The sequence below is a fragment of the Notamacropus eugenii genome, chromosome 4, assembly GCF_028372415.1.
Source record: "Notamacropus eugenii isolate mMacEug1 chromosome 4, mMacEug1.pri_v2, whole genome shotgun sequence".
In the NCBI taxonomy this organism is placed as follows: Eukaryota; Metazoa; Chordata; class Mammalia; order Diprotodontia; family Macropodidae; genus Notamacropus; species Notamacropus eugenii.
Window position 1 is genome coordinate 126,182,884 of NC_092875.1, and position 23,251 is coordinate 126,206,134.

Genomic DNA, 23,251 nt, shown 5'->3' on the forward strand with positions numbered 1-23,251 from the left:
AGCTTCTCAAACACTGAGCTAGCTTTGGCAATGCATGCATCAATTCATGGTCAATGTGTTCATCCCTGGAAAGTACACTACAAAGATAATGAACTTATCCACAGCATCCAAAACGTCTCCATTTGTTGTAACCAAATATGGATGGTGTGGTAATGGCTGATGGAGCACCTGCATTTTCTTGATATTAATTATTAGGCCAAAATTAGCACAGGCAGCAGAAAATTAATTCATGCTTTATTGTATCTCAGATTCAGAGGCTGCATTGAGTGCGCAATCATCTGAAAACAGAAAATCATGCACCAACACTCCCTCCACTTTGGTCTTGTAGCCTTTTCAAATTGAAGAACTTACACCATCAGTATGGTAGTTCACCTTCATGCCATGTTCATTCTCATTGAAAGCATTTGACAATATGGTTGAAAACATCATGCTAAAAAGTATGAGAACAAGAACACAGCCCTGATTCAGTCCATTGGTGACTGAGAAGGCATGAGAGCATTGTCAACTATCCAGAACCTGGGTAAACATGCCATTATGAAATTGACGTGCAATATTGATGCACTTCTCCAGGAAACCAAATTTTAACATAAATTCCCATAAGCCTTCCTGACTAATAGTGTCAAAGACCTTGGTCAGATCTGCAAATGTTGTGTGCAAACCACTGTTCTACTCTTGGCAATTCTGGAATTGTCTGGCAACAAACACCATATTTACTGTTCCTTGACCCTTTCTGAAGCTACACTGACTCTCAAGTATATGACCATTTCCCAGGTGAAGTATCAGCCTATTAATAAGGACTGTAACAAGGATCTTGCCATCAGTGACTAACAGAGAGACTTCCCTGTGATCGTCACAGGACAATCTATTCCCTTTACCTTTATAGAGATGGACAATAGAGGCATTCTTGAACTCCTGGGGGATAACCTCCTCTTGCCATATAACCTGGAATATTTCAGTCAGTTTTTGAATGAGCAACGATCCCCCTACCTTGTAAATCTCAGTTGGAATAGAATCAGCACCAGGTGCTTTGCCACATGAAAGGAGCCTAATGGCCCTCAATACCTCTTCTTCGGTTGGAAGTTCAGCTAAGGAAGGATTGACTTTGATCTGAAGTAAATGGCCCCAGAATTGAATGATGATGGTCTGTTGAGAGCACTATGGAAGTGTTCAGCCCATCTCTCTAGGATTATGTCTTTATCACTAATCAATGTGGCTCTAACAGCACTGAGTAGTTGTGATGCACCATAAGTTTTTGTTCCATAAATAACTTTCAGGAAATCATAAAAGCACTTTGGATTGTTACTATTAGCATAAAATTGAATTTCTTCTGCTTTCTTACTGAGCCAGGAATCCTGCATCTCTCTATGCTTTGCTTGTACTTTCCTTTTGATGGAATTAAAAGCTGCCTTCTTACAGGTAGAATAACTATCCTTCTGGTACATCCTATGGAGTTCCCATTTTGTTGTTTAGCAGCTTCTGAATTTCCCCATCATTTTCATCAAACCATTCTTGGTGTTTGTGAGTGTTCTGACCCAGATGAGCAAATGCAGTGCTGTACACCAAATCTCTGAAAGCTGCCCACTCCTTTTCTGCTCCACTGTTGTTGGCTCACCTTTCCGTCCAAGTTAACAACAAACAGTTCATGCTCAGAGAAGAACTCTAATTTATTGACATTAATTCTTCTGGTAGTCATTTTGCCTTGGGAGCAGCACTTTTGATGAAAGTGAATATTTAGCTTGGAAAGAATAAATCTATGATCCATTCAGCACTCTGCATGATACATTGCCTTCATAACTCTCACATCTTGTCTGTCTCTTCTCCTTACAATCACATAGTCTATTAGGTGCCAGTGAGGATTAATCCATTAATCCATTAATCCATGAAGTCTTATTGTGTTTAGGTAAATGCAAAACAGTGCTGGTGATGAGAAGGTCATGCGATGTACAAGTCTTCAGTAGTAAATGACCGTTGCTGTTGCTGTTTCCAACTCCATTCCTTCCTAGGACTCCCTGCCAAGTCTGGTAGTCTGAGTCTACTCTAACATTAAAATCACCCAGAAGAGTAAGCTTGTCCTCTTTTGGCACATTGATGATAAGGGTCTCTAGGGCTGCATAAAATTTTTCTTTAACTTCATCAGGGTTTGTCATGGTGGGAGCATAGGCACTGATGATGGTGGCATGTCATTTTCCTGCAAGTGGCAATTGCATTGTCATGAGCCTGTCATTCACTCCTTTTGGGAGGCATACCAGCTTGCTAATTAGATTAGTTTTGATTACAAAATCCATGCTAGCTTCATGGAGCTCTCCTTAACTGCACCCACTTCGGAAAAATGTATATCCAGCTCCTACTTCAGTAAGCTGGCCTTCATTTACCAACCTTGTTTCACTCAGGGCTACTATTTGGATGTGAGACCTGTTGAGTTCTTTTGCAAAAATAGCGGTTTGTCTTTCAGGTCTACTGGGTTTTGTGTTGCCTATTAGTGCGATCCCATTCCATGTGGTGATGGTGAGTGGAATCATCATTGCAGATGTTTTTATACATTTTGTACATTTTTGTGTGTTTTGACTGCATAGTGGGACTCCTCACCTGCTGTGGTAATTAGGCCAGGGTTGGGTAAGCACACAGTGTTTAGCATACCTTTTCTACCCCCCTTCCTTACACCAGGAGGTGAGCAGTAAGAGCCTTAAAAGGCTGCTCAGACACCCAGGGTACTGCCAAGTCCCACTGCTGCTTCCAGTAAGAAGTGACCCTATGGCTGCAGGGTTGTGACTACAGCTCCCAGTATATCTGCACCTGCTGCTTTATCACTTACCTGTCACCCTTGCCTGTCACCACAGGACTTTGAGGCATAATAGTAAAATGGTATGGGTGATGCCTTTTGATTTGTGTGTAAATTGGATTTAAGTGAGGCAAGGTTGCATGAAGTTATCAGCCTCACTCGCTCCTCCAGGATCATCATAGTCCATTGGTAGAATGGAGTTAAGATAGTTGGTGATGGCTAAGTATGCAGTGAATAACCTTGGCATCTTCAGTGTCTAACCAAGATTTAAGTGCTCCACATTGGCTGCTTCACCTGCCTTCATATTCATGGAACAAATTGTTCTCATCTGCCCATTCCACTAGAGGAAGTCTTCACATGCTTGAGGTAGACAGTCCCCTAACTCAGCAATGGGTTTGACAACCCTTGGTTACCCTCAACCCGGTTTGGCCCATCTGTCAAAACTGTTTATCAGTGTGTGGCTACTGCAGATGCTGCAGCTTCTTGGAGCTACAGCTTCTTGGAGGTGAGAGTTGGGTGGAACAGATGGACACAAGAGGTACAAAGAGCCCTGAAAAGGGCTTGGCAGCCATGACACCTAAGGTACTGGCCCTCCCTGAACACACTGTACACCCCAAATCTAAGAATTCTTGGTCTATCAGAAAGCCATGAAGAAGAAAAGAGCCTGGACAATATCTTCCAAGAAATCATCAAGGAAAACTGCCCTGAGGTGCTAGGTCTAGAGGACAAAATAGTCCTTGAAAGAATCTACCTATCACCTCTTGAAAGATATATCAAATTGAAAACACCAAGGAATATTGTCGATAAATTCCAGAACAGATCAAGGAGAAAATACTGCAAGCAGCCAAAGAAAGAAGCAACTGAAATATCGAAAAACTCCAGTCAGGCTCACACAGAACCTTGAATCTTCTACATTAAAAGATCAGATGGATTGGAAGGCAAAAAAGCTTGGACTACAACCAAGGATCAATGACCCAGAAAAGCTGAGCATAATCTTTCAGGCAAGGAGATGGATATTCAATTTTATAAGGAATTTCCAGACCTTCCTGATGAAAAAGTCAGAGCTCAATAGAAAATTTGATTTTCAAATATAAGACTCAAGAGAGGCATAAAAAGGTAAACATGGGAAAATAAAAAGAAAAAAAAACTTGTTATTCCATATGGGCAAACTGTTTACATCCGTATATGGGAGGATGATAATTGTTAATCTTGAGAATTGTATACCTATTATGATATTTAAAAGGGATATACATAGATAGAAGGAGTGTGTAAAATTAACTGATGTGATGATACAACATGTAATTAAAAGGTACAAATGAATGGTAACAGGAGAGGAGGAAAGGAGAAGGCAGGAAAAGGTAAATTACATCACAGGAAGAGGGACAAAACATATTATAATAGAGGGAAAGAAGGGAGGCAGATGAGCATTGTTTGAGCTTTACTCTCATCTGATTTTGTGCAAGGAGGGAACAACATCTCAGTTAAATATAGAAATCTAACTTACCCTACAGACAGCAGGAGGGGAAGGGGAAAGAAAATGGAGGGGGTGGTCAGAAGGGAGGGAAGAGTGAGGGAGTCCTGATCTAAAGTAATACTCTTTTAAGGAGGGGAAGAGAGAGGAGAGAAATAAAAGCATAAATGGGGGGGGGGGATAGGATGGAGAGAAAGGCACAGATAGTAATCATAAGTGTGAATGTGAATGGGATAAATTCTCCCATAAAATGGACATGGACAGCAGAATGGATTAAAATCCATAATCCTACAACATGTTGTTTACAAGAAACACATTTTAAAAGAGGGGGATACACATAGGGTAAAGGTAAAGGGTTGGAGCAGAATATATTGTGCTTCAGTTGATGTAAAAGAAAAAAAAAAAGCAGGGGTAGTGATCCTAATCTAGAAAAAGCAAAAGCAGAGATAGAGCTAATCAAAAGAGATAAGGAGGGAAACTATATCCTGCCAAAAGGCACCATAGACAATAAAATAATATCATTACTAAACATATATGCACCAAGTGGTATAGCATCCAAATTCTTAAAGAAGAAGTTAAGAGAGGTACAGGAAGAGATAGATAGCAAAACTATACTAGTGGGGGAACCTCAACCTTCTCCTCTCTGAATTTGATAAATTTAACCTCAAAATAAATAAGAAAGAAGTTAAGGAGGTAAATGGAATCCTAAATAAGATATATATGATAGGCCTCTGAAGAAAATTGGGGATAGAAAGGAATATACCTTTTTCTCAGTGGTACATGGTACATATACAAAAATTGACCATGTACTAGGGCATAAAAAACTCACAATCCAGTGCAGAAAGGCAGAGGTAGGCATCCTTTTGAGATCATGATGCAATAAAAATTATATGTAATAAAGAGTCATAGAAAGATAGAATAAAAATTAGTAGGAAACTGAATAATCTAATCCTAAAGAATGAGTGGGTTAACCAACAAATCATAGAAACAACTAATAACTTCATTCAAGAGAATAATAATAATGAGACAACCTACCAAAACTTATGGGATGCAGTTGAAGCATTTCTTAGGGGAAGTTTTACATCTCTGAATGCTCACATGAATAAAATAGAGAAAAGGAGATCAATGAAATGGGCATGCAACTGAAAAAGTTAGAAAAAGGACAAATTGAAAATCTTCAATTAAATACCAAATTAGAAATAATGAAAACCAAAGGAGTGATTAATAAAACTGAAATTCAGAAGACTATTGAATATTAATTCAATAGTCTTCTGAAACTAAGAGCTGTTTTTAAAAAAAAAACACTGAAATTAATAAACCTTTGGTCAATTTGATTTTTAAAAAAGGAAAAAAGAAAACCAGATCACCAGGATCAAAAATGAAAAGAGTGAACTCACCTCCAATGAAGAGGAAATTAAAACAATAATTAGCAACTACTTTGCCCAATTGTATGCCCATAAATTTGACAATATAATTGAAATAGATGAATATTTACAAAAATATAAATTGCCCAGATTAATAGAAGAAGAAATTGGATACTTAAATAACTCCGTCTCAGAAAAAGAAATTGAACAAGCCATCAATGAACTCCCTAGGAAAAAAATCTCCAGGGCCAGATGGATTTACAAATGAATTCTATCAAACATTTAAAGAAAAGTTAATTCCAACATTATATAGACTATTTAGGAAAACTGGGGAAGAAGGAGTCCTCCCAAATTCTTTTTAGGATACAAATATGGTTCTGATACCTAAACCAGGAAAAATCAAAGCAGAGAAAGAAAATTATAGACCAGTTTCCCTAATGACTATAGATGAAAAAATTTTAAATAAGATATTAGCAAAAAAATTACAGCAACTTATCATGAGAATAGTACACTGTGATCAGGTAAGATTTATACCAGGAATGCAGAGCTGGTTCAATATCTGGAAAAATATCAGCATTATTGATCATATCAACAACAAAATTAACAGAAGCCATATGATTATCTCAATAGATGCAGAGAAAGCTTTTGACAAAATACAACACCCATCTGTATTGAAAACATTGGAAAGAATAGGAATAAATGGAGTTTCCTTAAAATAATAAGCAGTATCTATGTAAAACCATCAGCAAGCATTATATGTAACGGGGATATACGCTAAATGCATTTCCAATAAGATCAGGGGTGAAACAAGGACATTCATTATCACCACTGTTGTTCAATATGGTACTAGAAATGTTAACTTTAGAAATAAGAGAAAAAAAGAAATATAAGGAATTAGAATAAGCAAAGAAGAAACTATGTTGTTACTCTTCGCAGATGATATGATGATATAGTTAAAGAACTATAGAGAATCAAGTAAAAAACTACTTGAAATAATAAACAACTTTAGCAAAGTTGCAGGATACAAAATAATCCTACATATATTATCTGCATTTGTATATATTACGAACAAAGCCCAATAGCAAGAAATAGAGAAATCCCATTTAAAATTGTGCTAGACACTATAATATATTTGTGCGTTCACCTGCCAAAACAAACCCAGGGACTATATGAACACAATTATAAAACACTTTTCACACACAAATAAAGTCAGATCTAAATAATCGGAAAAACATCAGTTGCTTGTGGGTAGATCATTCTAATATAATAAAAATGACAATTCTACCAAAATTAATTTACTTATTCAGTGCCATACCAATCAAACAACCAAAAAGTATTTTCTAGAACTAGAAAAAATAATATCAAAATTCATCTAGAAGAGCAAAAGGTCCAGAATATAAAGAGAATTAATGAAAAGAAATGCTAGGTAGGCTTAACCCTACCACATCTCAAATTCTATTACAAAGCAGCAGGCATCAAAACCACTTGGTACTGGCTAAGAAATAGAAGGGTGGATCAGAGGAACATGTTAGGTAAACAAGATATGGTAGTCAGTATTTATAGCAGTTTACTGTTTGATAAAGCCAAATACCCCAGCTTCTGGGATAATCACTGTTTCACAAAAACTGATGGGAAAACTGGAAAATAGTGTGGCAGAAACTGGGTATAGACCAATGCCTGACACCGTATACCAGGATAAAGTTCACGATCTAGATATAAAGGCTGATACTTTTACAAATTAGGGGAGCAAAGATAGTTTATTTGTCATATTTATGGAGAATGGAGAAATTTATGACCAAACAAGAGGCAGAGAACATTATGAAATGCAAAATCGATAATTTTGATTACGTTAAATTGAAAAGGTTTTGCATAAACAAAGCCAATGTAACCAAGATTTGGAAGGAAGCAGAAAATCGGCAAAAAATTTTTGTAACTATTGTCTGTGATAAAGGCCTCATTTCTAAAATATATACAGAACAGAGTCAAATGTACAAGAATAAAAGTCATTCCCCAATTGATGAATGGTCAAAGATATAACCAGGCAGTTTTCAGAGGAAGAAATTAAAGCTCTTTATAGTCATATGAAAAAATGCTCTGAAAGACTTTTGATGAGAGAGATGCAAATCAAAACAACTCTGAGGTACCGTGTCACACCTATCAGATTGGCTAACATGACATAACAGGATGATAAATGTTGGAGATAATGTGGGAGAGTTGGAACACTAATTCATTGTTGGTAGTACTGTGAGATGATCCAACCATTCTGGAGAGCAATTTGGAACTATGCTCAAACGGCTATAAAAATGTGCATATCCTTTGACCCAGTAATATCCCTTCTATGGCTATATCCCAGAGAGATTATAAAATTGGGAAAAGGACCTACATGTACAAAAATGTTTATACCAGCTTTTTGTGGTGGCTAAGAACTGGAAATCTAGGGGATAACCATCAACTGAGGGATGATTGAATAAGTTGTGGTATATGAATGAAATGGGATACTATTGTGCTATACGAAATGATGGACAGACTTCAGAAAAACCTGGAAAGACTTATATGAACTGATGCTGAGTGAAATGAGCAGAGCAAATAAAATAATTTTCCATTATTTTAATATTTTATTTACCCAAACTACATATAAAAACAATTTTAACATTCATTATTTTTTAAAGTTTTTTGTTCCAAATTCTATCCTTTCTTCTCTCCCCTCCTTCCCTTCCTCAGATGAGAAAGAATCTGATGTAGGTTACACAGAGAAATAAATACTAAATAGGAGCATGTAGGTAAAGACAATAAAAGGAATTAAGTGGTCAGAGAGCTACAGTGAAAGGGCAGTTTAAAGGATTATTGAGTATCAAGGTCAAAATGTGTAGAAAAGTTCAGGGGCCAGTTGTGTTCAAAGACATGGTCTATTTCTTTCTATTTGTGTCTAATGATAGTCATTTCTAGGGCTAAGGGGAGGAGGGAAGAAGAGAAAAAGAAAAATGAAATTTACATGGTAACTTTTCCATTTGAAAGGAATAGCAAGTTGCACATGGTAGATTTGAAGTTTTGTGTTCAATCATGCTTTTTATTGTACTGTTATGGAAATGTGTGTTTTGTTCCACGAAATGAACATAAAATTTGAAAAAGGTTTTATAAGTACAATCACGGAAAACAAAATAAATTCATTTTCTACTGTGTTATATAGTAACCATCTAATGTGAATTACATTACATTTTCATATCAAATTATATAACAGTAGTACAAGTATTATTACACCCATTTTATAGATGAGTAAGCTGACAGGGAGGCTAGGTGATGTGCCCATGATAATCACAGGTATTAAAATAAGGGTCAGATCTGAGAATAGAACCCATATCCATGAACTTATCTACTATTAAATCACAAAACAGAAGAATATTAGAGTTGAAAGCAATCCCAGTGGCCATCCAGTCCAACATACTTAAAATGAAACCTCTCCTCAATATAAACAAATCATTATCCTTCTACCTCTACTTGAAGATATTCATTGAAGAGGAACCTGGTACATCCCAAAATAGACATTTCTACTTAGGGGTAGCTTTAATTTATAAAAGTTTTATTTCTGGCATTGAGACTAATTTGTTCCTTTGAAAATTCCTTCCTTATTTAGTCTCCTGAGGCTGAAGAACATATCTCTCTTCCATGGATAACTTCCAATTCTTGAAAATAACTCTTCTCTCCCCATTCTCTCCTCCATGCTAAACATCCCAACTCCTTCAACGGCTGATCCTGTGATGCTGTGATATAGACAAAAGGCCCTTTACTACCCTGGTTTTGTTCCTCAGGCCACAACTTACTGATGTCCTTCCTAAAATGTGATAGCCAGAACTAACCAACGTATTACAAGTGTGGTTTGACCAGGACAAAGCACAGAAGGATTGTCATCTCCTTATTCTTGGGAATTATGATTTTCTGAAAAAAGTCCTAGATGAAGGTGATGATGATGAGGATGATGATGAAAACAGTAATGAGAGTCGACATTTATGTAATGCTCTGGGCAACTAAGTGGTGCAGTGGATAGAATGCTGGGCCTGAAGGCAGGAAGACCCCTCTTCCTGAGTTCAAATTTGGCTTTACACAGTAGTTGTGTGACACTGAACAAGTTCCTTAATCCAATTTACCTTAGTTTTCTCATCTACAAAATTAGCTGGAGAAGGACATGGCAAACCACTCCAATATCTTTGCCAAGAAAATCCCAAATGGGGTCATGAAAATTTGGACATGACTGAAAATAACTGAAAACAACAAATGCAATGCTTTAAAATTTGCAAAGCACCACACACACACACACACACACACACACACACACTATATGTAAAATCTCCTTTGACCTTCATAACAATCCTGAGAGGTAGATATTACTATTATGTCCATTTTACAGTTGAGTAAACTAAAATTGAGAGAGGTTAAATCACTTGTCAAGAGAATATTGGCTTTTGGAGAAATTAGAGCACACTGTTGACCAATATTGAGCTTAAAATGCACTAAGATCCCTAGGTCTCTTTTTTTCAGATAAACTCCTTCCAATTATACCTCCCACATCTCCTATTAGCAAAATAGGGTTTTTGAACCCAAGTGTAAGACTTAGCATTTGTCTGTATTACATTTGATCTTATTAGTTGATCAAGACTTTTTGGATCCTAACTGTCTTGTCCATTCTAGTAGCTGTCCCTTCCAGCTTTGTGTTATCTCTACTTTGCTGACATAATGACATACTTTTTCTCACCCCCAAATTACTTCACACTTTGAACGTAGGTATAACAAGATATTTTACTTCGCTGGGTGCATCGGTATTTTCTAATTTCAATCTGCTAGCAAAATTCTGCTCATTTTCCCAATTAATCTGGATACCTTTTTTTAATGGCATTTCCTGACTGTTGTTGCCATCTGCCCATATAAAACACTAAGATTCATAGCAGGAGAATCTGGCTGAAGGTTTCCTAAGCCCAAAATCAAAACAAATGACATCTGCTACATGTCTCTCATTTTAGCTTTATTCTTTCCCCAATCACACCAGGTTCCTTTGTTTTTCTTTGCAGACAGAAATGCTTGTTGCTCATGGCTTTGTATTTCCAGAACTGCAATAGTCTTCTCTCATTTCTCATCATTATTTTATTAGTAATCAAGTGATTAAAGCTAAAATAGTGATGATGAGTGGCTATTTCCCTGTTAGGTTTAAGCTTTTGTCCATTTATTGAGGGCACTGTACATAGACGCTCCAGAAATGATGCCAAAGGAGATGTGATACCTAGCACAGTCACAGAAACATGGTGAATACTTAATGAATGCTTACTGAGTAAGTGAACCAGGAGAACTATCTCCCTCTCCCTCTCTCTCCCTCTCTCCCTCCCTTCCTCTCCTCTCCTCTCCTCTCCTCTCCTCTCTCTCTCTCTCTCTCTCTCTCTCTCTCTCTCTCTCTCTCTCTCTATATATATATATATATATATATATATATATATATACATATGTGTGTGTGTATACATATATGCACACATATGTATATAGAGAACTATATGTATATATACATACACACACATATACATACATACACACATGACTACTAAACTAAACAATGATGATGACGACAGTGATGACAAAATGTCCCATACTCAATAATAACACATAAAGGCATCTAGATTGCTATTAATTGCAATGAAATATTCTGGTCCCAAAGCTAATGATGGAACACATACTTTCATCATTTTGATAGAAAGATGGGAGACCATAGGTACTGAATATTTCATATACTGTCAGATATAGGTGCTTGGTTGGTTACTTTTGCTTGTTTTCCTTCATTACAAGAGACATTTTAATGAATGACATGAGGGGAATTTTAGGGGAAATTATTGTGAAAACAAAAAAAAAAAAGGTTTCAGTGAAATACTTTTATGAGATGTAAACTCTGCATGCAAGTACTTGCTATATGCAATTGTTTGATACTGTCTGGATTTGTTCTTCTCATTTCCTATGCATAAGTTTGTCCTTTCTAACTAAAATGAAAGTTCAGTGAAGGTAGAAATTATATCTTAAACTTCTTGTTTTTCATAGAGAAATACAGAGGTTGATGCCTAGCATACAACCACTAATTGTTGAATTTTTTGTTTTTTTTCCCTCCTCTTCCATGAATGGCCTCTGAGGTCTCTTCCATCTTTTTCTATATGATCTTATGAATCATTTCTATTGGGCCTGCTGGCATTATGGTGTGCTTTTCTCTCACTAAAGACTGAAAATCAGGGAATACCAAGAAAAGTACATTAGTTATCTTGGATGTATTAATTCTCTGACTGGCAGAATATAATCTGTGTCCATCACAGTAGAGAGGGGGAGTGGAGGAAAGTCAGGTTAATTAAAAAAATGCAGTTAGTATTGTATTTTTCCCCAATTAAATGTAAAAATAATTTTTAACATTCATTTTTAAAACTTTGAGTTCCAAATGTTCTCCTTTCCTCCCTACCACCCCCTACTCCCTATGTAGAATGCAAGCAATTTGATATAGATTATACAGGTGTAGACATGCACAACATATTTCCATATTAGTCATATTGTAAAAAACAGACAAAAAACTCAAGAAAAATAAAATTAAAAAATGTATGCTTCGGTCTATATTCAGACACCATCAGTTCTTTCTCTGAGGATGGATAACATTTTTTCATCCTAAGAGATAGGTTAAATTTAAAAACTTTTCTCTTTTGATTTTTAGTTGTTAGCTGGCTTCTGTTGTTTGTTTTGTTTTTTTAAAGAGAGCTATGGACTCAAAAATACTTGTATTAACAAATCATCTGAGAATAAAACTCTTTGCATGGAGAAAGAGGGACAGAGAGAAGATCCAAGACTCTTTGGACTGGGTCAATGGAAACTGTGTCTGAGAAGTAAGAGGAAGTGGAAGTACTGAGTCAGTGATAGGATTAAGACCTCAGGGTAGCTGTGAAGGAAGTAGGAGTTTCATTGTCTTCTTTATCAAGAAGCTTCAGATCATCCTAAAAAGGAGAACAAAGAAAGGTGGGGTACCTCCTTCCCCTTCCACTTTGGATGTGCTTCTGACATTTTGGCCTTCAACACCTTGCCTCTGTTGCAGTCTCACCCTGAATCTTCCCTCAATCCCTCAGGGCCTGGAGTCTTCCACCCTAAAAGATCCATCTGTCCCTGTCTCACACTGGAACAGACTTCTACCATATTAGCCCCCTTCTCTCACTGGTGTGTTCCTCCCCAGGCCTTCATTTCAGGGAAGGTCCAGGCCTGCCACCCTTCATTCCCCTCCCAGCTGTGCTTCTGATTTTCCAGACTTCAATGTCATGTCTCCATGTAGGTACATTCAGTTCCCACCCCATCCCCCACTCCCAGTGTGTCTTTCCCCATTAGAATGGGTGATCCTTGAAGATAGAGATTGTCTTTTTGTCTGTATTTTTAACCCCAGGACTTAGCAAAGTGGCTGGCACATATTAAGGGCTTATAAGTGCTTGTTCCCAGCCTGCCTACCTAGAGATGAGGGAGAGAGGAAAGAAATGTCTACTAAGGTATGATGGAAATGTAATAACGAGCATAGGGTACATCTTAAGACCATTACAACCTTCTTTCCTAAAGAAGTTTCTCGCAACAAAGGGCTATTTTCTGCAACATTTTCTTTCAATTAATATTGCAATTATTATTATTATAATGCAAAATTATAATGCAAAATACAATGCAAAAACAAATCAGTAATATATGACCTATCAACTCTAATGGCTTCCTATTGTCACTAAGATAAAATATCAGCTCTTCTTTTCAGCTTTTTAAAAACTTTACATGCATTTATCACTTTCTCCTGCACCTCTCTACTGAGTAATAAATAAGCCCTCATAATAAATATGCATAGTACCACAACATAAATTTTCACATCGACCATGTCCAAAAAATTTATTTTATTCTGCATTTTAAGTTATTTGAGAGGAAGTTAGGTGGTTCAGTGGATAGAGCACTGGGCTTGGAATCAAGCAAAAACCTGCGTTCAAATATTGCTTTAGATACCCATTAGCCATATGACACTGGGCAAGCCACTTAACCTCAACCTGCCTCAGTTTCCTCAACCATAAAATAAGAATCATAAATAGCATCTGTCTAATGTTGCTGTGAGCATCAACTGAGATAATATATGTAAAATGCTTTGCAGAGCTTAAATTGCTAACTCAATGCTAGTTTTTAAAAATTGATCATCTCTCTGGAAGGAGGTAGGTAGCATATTTCAGCTTCTGTCCTCTGGTAATCATGTTTCATCATCACACAGGAAGATTTGCAAAGATACTTTTATTTATAATGTTGTGATCATTTGTAAAGCTTTTTTTTTTTTTACTTCATTCTGCATCAATTCTTTGAGGTCTTCTCATTTTCTTCTGGAACTGTTCATTTCATCATTTCTTATGGCACAATAGCATTTCATAACATTCACTTACTGTAATTTGTTTAGCCATTTCCCAAAGGAAATGACAAGGAACCTCAGAGGTGTTTGAATTTGTATATATCTGATTTTTAATTATTTGGAACATTTTTATATGAGTATTCATAGCTTGTCTTTCGACCTTTGAAAACTGACTGTTCATATCCTTTGACCATTTATCTATTGGGGAATAATGCTTACTCTTAAAATTTGAATCAGTTTTTTATATATCTTACGTGAGGCTTTTATTAGAGAAACTTAACTGCAAAGACTTTTTCAGTTATTTCCCTTCTAATTTTAACTAGATTACTTTTGCTTGTGCAAGACTTTTTTATTTTACATCATCAACACCATCCATTTTGTCTTTTGTGATCTTCTCTATCCCTTGTTTGTTCATGAGCTCTTCCCCTATCCATAGATCTGAAAGATAATTTTTTTCTTGCTTATAATTTGCTTTGGATGTTACTTTTAATGTCCAAGTCATGTATCCATTTGGAACTTTTCTTGGTAATGGTCTATGCCTAATTTCTGCAGGATTGCTTTCCAGGTTTGCAATAGGCTTTTTTTTGTCAAATGGTAGGTTCTTAACCCAGTATTAAGAAAACTAATTTTTCTCTTTCTGCGCACAGTTAAATAAAGCCTATCCCAGTAGTAAGTACTAGCTATATTTATCAGAGTACAGATGACTTCTTTCCTGGACCATTGCAATGGATTCCTACTTGGGCTTCCTGCCCAATAATTTTAATCCAATACACACTGAAGACAATACACTATCCTACATACGTATCCTTATCACACCAGTTGGTAGTAGTCCTTTGTTCTTGAAATTAAGTTGTATTACTTTGTATATTGGGCAGCTGGTGGCACAGTGGATAGAGCACTGGGTCTAAAATCAGGAGGACTCATCTTCTTGAGTTTAAATCTGGCCTCAGACACTTACTAGCTGTGTGACCCTGGGAAAATCACTTAGTTCTGTTGGCCTGAGTTTCTTTATCTATAAAATGATCAAGGAAATTGCAAACCACTCCAGGATCTTTGTCAAGAAAATCTCAAATGGGGTCACAAAGAACCAGACATGACTCAAATGTCTGAACAACAACAAATTTATATATGATTTGTCATGGCCAAAATAAGAAAGAACTTACCACTAGATGGCCAATTTACTGGTGACATGCCTCTCTGTCATTAATTAGGTTGTCCTCAAGAAATACTTGGATTATTCCTAAGAACATAATTTAAGCTTTTCCAGCATGGTAGAACCTGCTGAAGTTTTTTCTCCTTTGATATAGACTTGAAGAACCTCATGTAACCTCTATGACATGATGATGCACCAAAGAAGAAAGGTGTATGATCATCTTACATGTGGAAATTGATGAGAGTTCCACAGTATGGGCAAGCATAGATAGGTACCAATTTGCATTGTTGGAGGGCATTCTAACTCAGAGACCATAGTTCCATGTATCTGAGTACTTTGTATGTACTTTATATTTGCCCATTTATGTATATATTACTGTATCACCCTAGTAGAATGTAAGCTCTTTTGTATGAGATTGATTTTATTTTAATCTTTGTATCCTTAGTATCTAGCATTATGCCTTATAAATAGCAGGCACGTAAATATCTGTCTAATCAAAATATTAGCCTTTTTTTCATCCAAGCATGATCCTATCCATTCTTTGATTCTCTTAAAAGTGCTTCTTACTGTCCTTCACTTTTATCACCATTCTCAGCCTCATGTAGCTTTAGTACTTCTATTACTAATTCTCATAGTCATGTATTTATATTCCATTATCTGTCCTCTAGTCGATTTTTTGTATGTGTCTTTTACAAATCTAAGTCAGTTGACCCTTTATAGCCATGTTGACCTCTTTAGGCAACTTCCTTCCTTCCTTCCTCCCCTCCTTCCTTCTTTTCTTCCCTCCTTCCTTCTAGATTAGAATTCCTTGCATTTGTGTGAGAAATTTGCTCTTTAGATTATCTCATCTTTCTGCAACTGCCTTTCACTGCAGCATGTTTGACTGTCGAATTTTATGGTCTTAAACCATTAAGAATTCCCCATATGAAAGCGAAAATTCTTATCCACATTGAAGAGACCATGAAGGCATAGTTACTTTCTTCCAAATTTCTAGTATTTTCTCTTTCCAGTTTCCAATTATTATGAATGCAGATCTCATTCACACCTAATTGAAGTCCTGCCTCCTTTTCTCTTGCTTGTTTGCAGATGGAGCTCAATCATGTGGGACTGGATACTTGAGTTTTTATACCTATACCAGGCCATGGCAAACATTATAATACCTTTGTGTTAATACAGTAATAGAATTTTAGAGTTGTTAGAGACTTTAGATATAATCTTCCTCTAAAGATCATTCAACTTCCTTCTCCATGATTTCTATGCAGAAGAGTCCCAAATCCTCTATTTCCAGTCCCAGTCTCTCTGAAGCTCCATGGCTGCATGATGGACTATTTATGAAAATTTACGGCTGAATCTATTACAGGCAACTCAAACTCAGCACTCTCAAAACCAGAGCCTAATATCTGCCACTGAAGCCATCCTTCTTCACTGTTTTACTGTTTCTATTGAGGTTACCATGATCTTTTCAATCACCTAGGTTTGCAACCCCAAAGTTATCCTTTGCTCCTCTCTCTCTCCTTCCTTATATCCAGTCCTGATTGGATATGTCTTGATCATAACTACCTCCACAACATTTCTCTTATCCATCTATTTCTCTCCAGTCAATGGCTACCAGCCTAATTCAGGCTATCACAGTAACCTCCTTTAAATATTTTGTTGCAAACTTAATAATCAATAAGCATGTTTAAATATACCAAGAACAAGAGAATTATTTAAAAAAAAAAACTACAAGGTACGTACATTATTTAAAAGATACGCACACATATAATTTGAGGGATAATGGGACCTAATGCAAAGGTAGCAAGCCTTAGTGTCAGGAAGGTCTGGTTCAGATTTTGCCATTGGTACTTACTGATTGTGTGACCTTAAGCTAGTCATATGTGACCTTGGACAAATCACTCAACTGCTAAATGATCACAGGTATGCTCTATATGGCCAGATGCAGACAAGGCGGAAATTTATATTGGTAAAGAGAACTCTGTCATCAGGGAGTTCCCAATATCAACAAAATCATAGGCCAAGTCTCTAGCATATATATGTATGAATATGCAGTTATATACATAGGTGAATCTGCTTACACATTCACGCCCATATGTGTGTATACTTATGTTCTCTGCTCTACTTTTGATCATTGTTTTTAAAATATTCCTCCCTACTCTTGGCAGAAGGAAGGAAGGTAGACTAGATGTGTGGAATGAGACATACATTCTTAGGCATGGTAAATGAATTGGTTTGTTTTGCTTGACTGCAGCATTAGTTACAAGTTAAACTTAATTTGAGCGGGCGGAGCCAAGATGGCGAAGTAGAAAGACGCACATACACATAGCTCCGAACCCACAAACCACAGAACGGCAGAGGGGACTAACCCAGGGCAAATTCTACACCCAGAGACCACGGAATATTGGAGCGAGGGAGATTTCTGTTCTGGAGAGACCTGCAAACCTCTCGCGGGGGGGGTCCTTCACGCCGTGGACTGGGCGCCGGGGCGGGGAGCAGAGAGCAGCCCTACCGCGGCAGTGACACCATGAGAAAAAGATCCGAGAGGGCTACGGGGACGGGATCTCCAACGGCCACGCGGGTCCCCCCACCCACAGAGGGAGCTGCAAACCTCTCGCAAAAGGTCCGTCGCGCTGCAGACGCGGTGCCCAGCCCGGACCTGCGGCGGCGGTGGCGGCCACGGCTCCGAGAGGTACAGATCCGAGAAGGCTCCAGAGACGGGATCTCCAGCGACGTTACAAGCCCCCCCACCAACAGGGGACTGACGGGGGTAGGTGAGAGAGTCCCTTTGGCAGGTTGAGAGGGGAGTGGGGTGCCCCCGTGGCTCGGGCCCCCCCAGGAGATAGAAGCTGAGAGGCGGCTACAGACAGGGGCTCCCCAAACGGGCAGGAACCTGGATCCACTGTGGAAGGTTTATGCATAAACCCCCGGAGGGAACTGAGCCAGAGAGGCAGCCCTGCCCCTGACCACCTGATCTTAATTCTCACACTGAATAGCAGCCCTGTCCCCGCCAAAAACCCTAAGGCGGGAAGCAGCATTTGAATCTCAGTCCCCAAACGCTGTCTGGGAGGACCAGGAGGTGAGGTGGGTGTGAGGAGAAGATTCAGAGGTCAGGTTACTGGTTGGCGAGAATGCCAAGAAAAGGGAAAAGAAGTAAAACTATTGAAGGGTATTTTCTCAGAGTAAAAACACTTCCTCCCTTCCTTTCTGATGGGGAGGAACAATGCTTGCCATCAGGCAAAGACACAGAAATCGAGGATTCTGTGTCCCAGCCCACCCAATGGGCTCGGGCCATGGAAGAGCTCAAGAGGAATTTTGAAAATCAAGTTAGAGAGGTGGAGGAAAGACTGGGAAGGGAAATGAGAGGGATGAGGGAGAAGCATGAAAAGGAGATCAGCTCCCTGCTAAAGGAGAACCAAAAAAATCTTGAAGAAATTGGCACCTTGAGAACTAGCCTAACTCAGTTGGCAAGGGAGGTGCAAGGGGCCAATGAGGAGAAGAATGCTTTCAAAAGCAGAATCAGCCAAATGGAAAAGGAGATTCAAAAGCTCACTGAAGAAAATAGATCTTTCAAAACTGGAATGGTACAGATGGACGCTAAGGACTTTATGAGAAAGACAGATATCTCAGAACATACCGCGCAGATTCGAAAAATGGAAGATAATGTGAAATATCTTATTGGAAAAACAACTGACCTGGAAAATAGAATCAGGAGAGACAATGTAAAAATTCTGGGACTGCCTGAAAACCATGATCAAAAGAAGAGCCTAGACATCATCTTCCATGAAATTATCAAGGAAAACTGCCCTGAGATTCTAGAACCAGAAGGCAAAATAAATATTCAAGGAATCCGCAGAACACCGCATGAAAGAGATCCAAAAAGAGAAACTCCTAGGAGCATTGTGGCCAAATTCCAGAATTCCCAGGTGAAAGAGAAAATATTGCAAGCAGCTAGAAAGAAACAATTCAAGTATTATGGAAATACAATCAGGATAGTACAAGATCTGGCACCCTCTACATTGAGAGATAGAAGGGAATGGAATAGGATATTCCAGAAGTCAAAGGAACTAGGACTGAAGCCAAGAATCACCTACCCAGCAAAACTGAGTATAATACTTCAGGAGAAAAAATGGTCTTTCAATGAAATAGAAGACTTTCAAATTTTCCTGATGAAAAGACCAGAGCTGGAAAGAAAATTTGACTTTCTAACACAAGAATGAAGAGAACCATGAAAAGGTGAACAGCAAAGAGAAGTCATAAGGGACTTACTAAAGTTGAACTGTTTACATTCCTACATGGAAAGACAATATTTGTAACTCTTGAAACATTTCAGTATCTGGGTACTGGGTGGGAGTACACACACACACACATGCACACACGCACACATACATAGAGACAGAGTGCACAGAGTGAATTGAAGAGGATGGGATCATATCTTAAAAAAAAAATGAAATCAAGCAGTGAGAGAGAAATATTGGGAGGAGAAAGGGAGAAGTTATATGGGGCAAATTATCTCTCATAAAAGAGGCAAGCAAAAGACTTATTAGTGGTGGGATAAAGAGGGGAGGCAAGAGAAAAACATGAAGTCTACTCTCATTACATTCCATTAAAGGAAAGAATATAATGCACACTCATTTTGATAGGAAAACTTATCTCATAATACAGGAGAGTGGGGGACAGGGGCACAAGCAGGGTGGGGAGGAGGATAGAGGGGAGGCCATGGGAAGGAGAATGCAATACGAGGTCGACACTCATGGGGAGGGAAAGGACCATAAGAAAATAGAAGTAATGGGGGACAGGATAGGATGGAGGGAAATATAGTTAGTCCTATACAACACAACTAGTATGGAAATCATTTGCAAAACTAAACAGATATGGCCTATATTGAACTGCCTGTCTTCCAAGGGGAAGGGGTGGAGAGGGAGGGAGCTAAAGAAGTTGGAACTCAAAGTGTTAGGACCAAATGTAATGTTCTTACCACTGGGTAACAAGAAATACAGGTTAAGGGGTCAAGAAAGCTATCTGGCCCTACAGGAGAAAAGAGAAGACGGAGACAAGGGCAGGGAGGGAGGATAGAGGAGAGAGCAGATAGGTCACAGGGGCAATTAGAAAGCTTGGGTCTGGGGGGGGGGGAGGGGATAAAAGGGGAGGAAATTTGTAACCCAAAATTGTGTGAAAATAAATGTTAAAAGTTAAATAAAAAAATTAAAAAAAAAAAACCTTAATTTGAGATGAGCAGTGGGTGGTGGATAGCGTTATTTATCTATATCTGTGTGTATAGGCACATATACATTACATAATATATAGAAAAAATTTTAAAAATATCTAACTTTAATGGACTTTGGACATAGCATGTGTTTTAATGATACTTTTTTGCATATATAGAAAGACACATGGAAATATGAGCATATGTATACATACACATGTATGCACACACATGTATACATATACACACATATGTACATATATATACACACAAAAAATTTAAAGTTTTTTCTAATGCATTAGTCTCCTTGTCGCCAGTCTCTCCCTCTCTAATCATTCTCCATTTAGGTCCACAAAATAAATCATGAAAACACAGATCTAACTTTGTCAATTTCCTTCTTTAAAAGCTGCAGTTACAATTGTAAAACTGGGTGGGAGTTGAATTAAATACCTAACAGGTTTTTTTTTTTCCTAGACTCCCTAGGGAGCCATTGAAAAAAAAAATTAAGGGAGCAACATGATCTCCTCACCTTGTACCTGCGTGTGCCAGCCAAGGCTGATTAGGGAGAGATGGTCTGGATGTGACTTTGAGTCAAGTCATCTTGTCTTTCTGAGCCTGTCTGCTGGCTTGTGAAAGTGGAATACTTCTCCACTTAGTTATGGTAAGGTTAAAGTACAGAGAAGAGGAGAGCTTCTCCTTTTGAAGGGTTTAAGCTAGGAGAAACCCCCCTTTTCTTTCAAGATGTAACCTATCAGCCCGGCCCTACCTCCACCTTCTTCAGCTTCGGAGTTCGGGCTTACTTAGTCCACCTGCCTCCGCGAGCTCTAGACTATCTCCAGCCGTCGGTTAAATTCCAACCGTGGAGAGCCAGAAGCGGTACCTGTGGCGACTTTCGTTCTCCCTCTCAGGCTTTCCCTCCACCTTTGGAAGCTAGAGGGAAGGAGAACTGCGGCGCCGGCTTTTCCCGGACCCCGTCCAGCTGTTCCCGGATCCTGCCCAGCCCGCACCTCACTACATCCCTGGGGACCATGGCTTCCTCCGATGTGGCGCGGCATATGGTCTATCAGTCTCTTGTGGGAATCAAAGCAACTTGTGTCTCCTCTCAACCATGCAAAGAAGAAAAGATATCAGACGAAAACCCTCGTTGTTTAACTTTGGCTGGCCATGTGGGTTTTGAAAGTTTGCCTGATCAGTTGGTCAACAGGTCCCTCCAACAAGGGTTCTGTTTCAACATTCTGTGTGTGGGAGAAACTGGAATCGGAAAGTCAACCCTTATAGACACGTTGTTTAACACTAATTTTGATAGCTGTGTATCCTCACACTTTCACCCAAATGTAAGACTTAAAGCCCAGTCATATGAACTACAAGAAAGCAATGTCCGGTTGAAACTGACCATAGTAAATACAGTGGGATTTGGAGACCAGATAAGTAAAGAAGAAAACTATCGACCAATTGTGGATTACATAGATGCTCAATTTGAAGCCTATCTCCAAGAGGAATTGAAGATTAAACGTTCACTCTTTAACTACCGAGATTCTCGAATCCATGTCTGCCTTTACTTTATTTCACCTACAGGGCATTCCCTTAAGCCCCTTGACTTGTTAACCATGAAGAAATTAGATAGTAGGGTAAATATCCTCCCTGTGATTGCCAAAGCGGATACAATTACCAAAGCCGAATTGCAGAAGTTTAAGCTCAGACTCATGAATGAATTGGCCACCAATGGAATCCAAATATATCAGTTCCCAACAGATGATGAAACTGTGGCTCAGCTTAATGCTTCAATGAACGGACATTTACCATTTGCTGTTGTGGGTAGTACTGAGGAGGTCAAACTGGGAAATAAGATGGTGAAAGCTCGTCAGTACCCTTGGGGCATAGTGCAAGTAGAAAATGAAAATCACTGTGACTTTGTAAAGCTCCGGGAAATGCTCATTTGCACAAATATGGAAGACCTGAGAGAGCGAACCCATCTTCAACACTACGAAAATTATAGACGTTGCAAACTGGAGGAAACTGGTTTTAAAGATGTAAACCCAGAGAAAAAACCTGTAACTGTTCAGGAGGCATATGAATTCAAAAGGTATGAATCTTCTGGTGAACTTCAAAGGAAAGAAGAGGAGATGAAACAGTTGTTTGTGAAGCGAGTGAAAGAGAAAGAAGCGATTTTGAAACAAGCTGAGCGAGAGCTCCAGGCAAGATATGAACATGTTAAAAGAATTCATCTAGAAGAAAAAATGAAACTTGAAGAAATAAGAAGATATTTAGAAGAGGAAATATGTGATCTTGGTAAAAGGAAAGCTGCATCTGAACTAAAAGCCAGCCTTTAAATGCATCTGGTACTAGCTTTCAAAAAAGGCTCTTAAGACCTCCAACTTTATGTAATACAGAAGTTGAAAATTTATGTAGCATAGATGGTTACACAAACAAAAGTTATTAAATATTTAGAAGTATGCTTTGATTTTATTTGCCGACTTTTTCTTTTGCTGTTTTCCCCTAAGGACACATCTCCTGAATGATCACAGCAACTAACAGTATATGTGGCAATAATGACATTAGTCTTTATTAATATTTTTTATATGTTCTTTCTTTAAGATGCACACAGATTGTCTGTCTGTATTGCCAAAATGTTGGCACTTTGAAAGTACATCGTACCAAAGAGAAAACTTCAGTAACATTTAAACACCTCACTCAGTACAGTATGAATTATATTCATATAGGTACAAGAATTATCTCTCCCATTCCAATTTTATCATTTTGATTATTTAAACACATTAAATGGCATTTTACTCTCAGATAATTTCTGAAACAGAAGGAATAACCAAGACTATTTGATCACTCAATAATTTTATGGATGATTTTCACAGGTGT

The 23,251-nt window shown here is 38.2% G+C and overlaps 1 pseudogene across 1 annotated transcript; it reads left to right on the forward strand.

Moving 5' to 3' along the window:
* The first annotated feature begins 21,183 nt into the window (after positions 1-21,183).
* On the forward strand, positions 21,184-22,846 carry LOC140500566 (septin-10 pseudogene; annotated as a pseudogene). Its single transcript, XR_011965790.1, has one exon. The product of XR_011965790.1 is annotated as a septin-10 pseudogene (transcript).
* Positions 22,847-23,251: the final 405 nt, after the last annotated feature.